The sequence below is a fragment of the Heloderma suspectum genome, chromosome 3, assembly GCF_057233095.1.
Source record: "Heloderma suspectum isolate Gila_16-S chromosome 3, 16-S_ref, whole genome shotgun sequence".
Classification (NCBI taxonomy): Eukaryota; Metazoa; Chordata; class Lepidosauria; order Squamata; family Helodermatidae; genus Heloderma; species Heloderma suspectum.
In genome coordinates, this window is record NC_139460.1 from 26,859,949 (window position 1) to 26,864,551 (window position 4,603).

Consider the following 4,603-nt stretch of genomic DNA (forward strand, 5'->3'; position numbering starts at 1 on the left):
CACAAATAGTCTGGGAAGGAGAAACAATTAGTTCAAGGGCCTTATGTTGTGCAGTCCTGAATTTAGCTATTATTTATTTATTACATTTTTATACTGCCCAATAGCCGAAGCTCTTTGGTGGTTCACAACAATTAAAATACATAAAATACAGCACAATAAATCACACACACACACTTCAGTATAAAACGAAAATAACCAGCAGCAGTGTAAAGACTTTAAAATACAGTAACAGATTTAAAAACAAGAACTTAGGAGCCTTGGAGAATAAGAAAATCTTCACCTGGCAATGAAAAGACCACAATATAGGTGCCAGATAAGCCTGTTTGGGGAGGACGTTCCACAGCTGGGGTGGCAGTACTGAAAAGGCTCTCTCCTTAGTAGCCATCTGTCTCACCTTATTTGGTAGAGGTGCCCTGACAAGGGCCTCTGAAGACATCCTTAGGATCTGAGCAGGGTGTGTGTGTGTGTGTGTACACACACACATGCACATGCACGGTTGTCAACATTTAGACATTGCAAGAAGGTATCACTGCAGGCTATCAGCAGAAAGTATTGCCGCTTTCTCACAGCAGACAGTGGGACACTGGACTGGTACTTAGAGATGATGGCATATGATTGTACTATTCACGCTTGTAGCAGCTGGGTTCTCTCAGTTGTTCCCCATGTGCAGGAGGTCCTATCAGACAAAGGATTTGCTCAGTTGTCAAAACACAACCCCCATACCTCCCTTCACATAGAAAACTAGCATGTCAGGGAGATGGCTACACTGAACCTTTCCTCTGATGTGCTAGTTTTCTACATTCAAGGAGTTTAACCAATGGAGGAGCTTTTAAACATGCCACTCCCATCTATAACCTGAAGTGGTACACTCCTCTGGTACTTCACAAGGTAGGCAGATGAATCACATTGTTCAGTGCTTGATGATATAATATACCTTGCCATGGAATGCAGTTCTTTTCCATGACGTGCTATCTTTCTATGTGCAGGGAATTTTTGACATTTGAAAAGCATTCAATAAAGCTGGTGCCTCACTTGCATTCTGAAGTAATACAGTGCCGGGAAGTCCATGCTACATTTAAAAAAATGTTTAAATTCTCCTTCAGTCAATTCAGTAATAAAATTGCACTGTCTGGAAACACCATAAGATGCCAGTTTAGACACAAAGTGATTAAAACTTTTGAGCGTGTGCTGTGTAGGTGATATTGAAAGTACTGTACAAATGGTCTTTATGTTATTTAAAATGATTTTAGCCCACCTTTCTCCGTCTAAGACTGTTTTATGCATAAGATGAATCACTCACAGCCAAACAAGTGCTTATATATAGTCCACCATGCAACCACATTCCCATACAGTAGCTTGTTCTCATACAATGCCATAATTGCTTGTGCAACTGTAACCAGTCCTACAAATAAAATCTTAGCATGTTCACTTTCATTGTGGAGAAGTGCAAACAGATTCATCATCCTTTGCAAATGTCAACGTGCATGAGGAACCATGAATAAACAAGCAGGCTATAAATAGCCAATGAACACTTTTTTAGGAGGTATGACAGCATTACAAGTCTTAGCAGCAGTGATGGCTCATACTCTGGCCTTCAGGGACCTGTAGGATCTCATTCAAAGGGCTAGCTGTAGGCCAGTGGAATGTTTGACTCCCCCCGCCCCTTAACAGCTGTCCCTAAAGCAGGGGTGGGCAACCTGTGCTCTTTTCACACCCCCACTGTGTGAAAATCCTCCAGGAAGAGGAAGAGCTATAGCTCCCAGAGACAGACAACGCCAAGGAGCCACCTATGTCAGGAGACCTGGGGGAGCCTGGGCCCTCAGGGGAGATGACTGTGGGCCTGAACCCACTGGAGGAGGGGAGTTCTGCCTCTGAGATGGAGACTGGGAGGCCACCTAGCCCTCAGGTGCATCATTCATTCATTCATTCATTCATTCATTCATTTAATTTCTTAATCACCAATCTGGCCGGTCACCCAGCCACTCTGAGTGATGTACAATAATACAAACAGTTTAAAGACAATAAAATTACACATTAAAACATTTTCTAAAATTTCCCTAAAATTTCCCTATTGTGATGGGGGTTGTGATGATGTGCCAGACAGGACCTTCTCAAGAGGCAGGCCGGTAGGGCTCCTTTGAGAAGAAATACTCAACTACCAAGGACGACTGCTGAAGAGAAAAATACTCCTTGGGAGCAAGGACCTCCTCCAGAGTAGGATGTTTTTCCAGCGGACTTGTAATGCACTGTAGCTGAGCCATGGGTGGGACTCAGAAATTTCTGGCTACGTGAGCCTTCTGTTTCAGCCTAGCAAGTGCTGGATAAGGATGGACGAAAGTCCCTTACCTGTCCTTGAAGCTTGCTTCGCGGTGGGGGGGAGGCGCTTCACTTCTCCCCCCAAAGTTCATGCGAAGGGGGGGAGGCGCCCCGCCTGGCCGAAATTCAGGCCGGGCGGGAGGCACCCCATCCCTCGCCGGCGAAATTCAGGCCGGGTAGAAGCGCCCCGTCTACCCGGCCGCGAAGAAAAAAACAAAACAAAAACCCACCCCCGTGATAGGCTACGTAACAATTAACGTAGCCTATCACAGCTAGATTTCCAAAGTCAGCCGTGATAGGCTACGTAAATCGTTACGTAGCCTATCACGGGTGACTTTGGGGGGGAAAAAAAAGCACGTACGCAAATGGCAGCCCCCATAGGGAGCCGCCATTTGCGTTCCTTATTTGGTCCCTGTAGTCTACGTAAAGATTTACGTAGACTACGGCGAAAATAAGGGCAACGCAAATAGCGTTCCCTTATTTTCGCCGTAGTCTACGTAAATCTTTACGTAGACTACAGGGACCAAATAAGGAACGCAAATGGCGGCTCCCTATGGGGGCCGCCATTTGCGTACGTGCTTTTTTTTTTCTTTTTCAAAGTCACCCGTGATAGGCTACGTGACGATTAACGTAGCATATCATGGCCGACTTTGGAGATCTAGCCGTGATAGGCTACGTTAATCGTTACGTAGCCTATCACGGGGTTTTTTTGTTTTTGTTTTTACTTTCCTTGTAATGGCGGCGGCAGCCGGTCGAAAGACCAGCTGTCGCCCCCGCCCCTGACGAAGACCCGACGAACCGCCACCGGGACCCACCGCTGGGAGGGACATTCGTGAAAGGTAAGTCCCATCCCGGGGGGGGGCGGGGCGGTGGCGGAGAATTTCACCGCCGATTTCGGGGGGCCGAATGCATTGGCACTCGGCCCCCCAAAGTTTCGGGGAGAAATTCTCCCCCATCCCTAGCTGGAACAACCTTGTTCTACTAGCTGCAGTATCCCCGACCTTGCCTTGTGATTGGATTGACTCTTGGCCTCCTGTTTGACTCTGCTTCTTGGACTGTATATAGTATCTGACTATTTATCTGTGTTCTGACCTTGGCTGTGCCTCAGACCTCTCTTCTGGAAACCACTGAATTGCCTGGTAATACTGTGCTTGACCGCTTGCCTGCTTTCTCCACTCTTCCTTTGGATTGCCCTGTAATTTGCCCTAGCATGGAGTCTGATTCACTCAGAGCAGGACAACTCTTCCAGATGTTGTTGGACTGCAACTCTCATCACCCCTTACCACTGGCCATGCTGGCTGAGGCTGATGGGAGCTAGAGTCCAACAACATCTGGGGCGCATGTTTCCCACCCCTGTCCTAAAGCTATGTGCTATCCCAGCCTTCCACCCTCCAGATGTTTTGGATATCAATGTCAAGAGTGTTTCTGAGTGCAGGGAGTTGGATAGCAGTTCAGATTCTGAAGGAGAACCATCAGACATGGGGGAGGCGTTTTCCCAGGCTGGTCCAGATATGAGTAGGCCTGCTTCTCAGGTTACAAACGTCCAGATGGCTGAGCACGAGGCTCCTCCTTACCCCGCCCCCTGCCGATGAGCAGCAGTGAACAGGAGGAGGTGGGGTTTGGGGAAGATGACCTAATAGATGCTAGATTCAGAGCAAAGAGAGAGAAGGCAGGGGTGGAACTTAGACTGTCTACCCGATTGGCCTTGTGTGAAAAGCTGCGCTTAGAGGCCTCACAAGAAGAGAGAGACCTCCCCCCGCACCCACTTAAGTTAGGCTAGCCAGACCGCCTCCCTCTTCAAACGGTGGGCAATTCTGGTAAATCCCATTTAAATCTCCTGAAGACATTCCTTTGTAGATGGAGAGTCTCTGAGAATTTGCATCTGTATGACCCTGTGAAGTAATGTATTAAAAGCTATAAACTGAAGCCTCTTGTCTGTGTATGTTTGGCCGTTGAAGTAAAGTGGGGGGGGGGCCCTAAGGGAATCTTGACAGAAAGAAAGCATAGTCAATGTTCAGGAATGCTGGGAACTGTGTTTCTGAGCATCTGGAGGGCAGTAGGTTGGGGACAGCTGCCATAAACTGAGTACTTTGCCGCATGGCAGTGAGGGAGTTGAAAAGATTTAAAATTTACTTTATGTACAAGTCTTAAAGAGAATTTTTATAAGATGATGTATAGATGGTATATGTCACCGTTTAAATTGTCTCAAATGTATAAAGGTGTTTCTGGAAAATGTTGGAAATGTGAAGATCAAGATGGAATGTTTTATCATTTATGGTGGACTTGT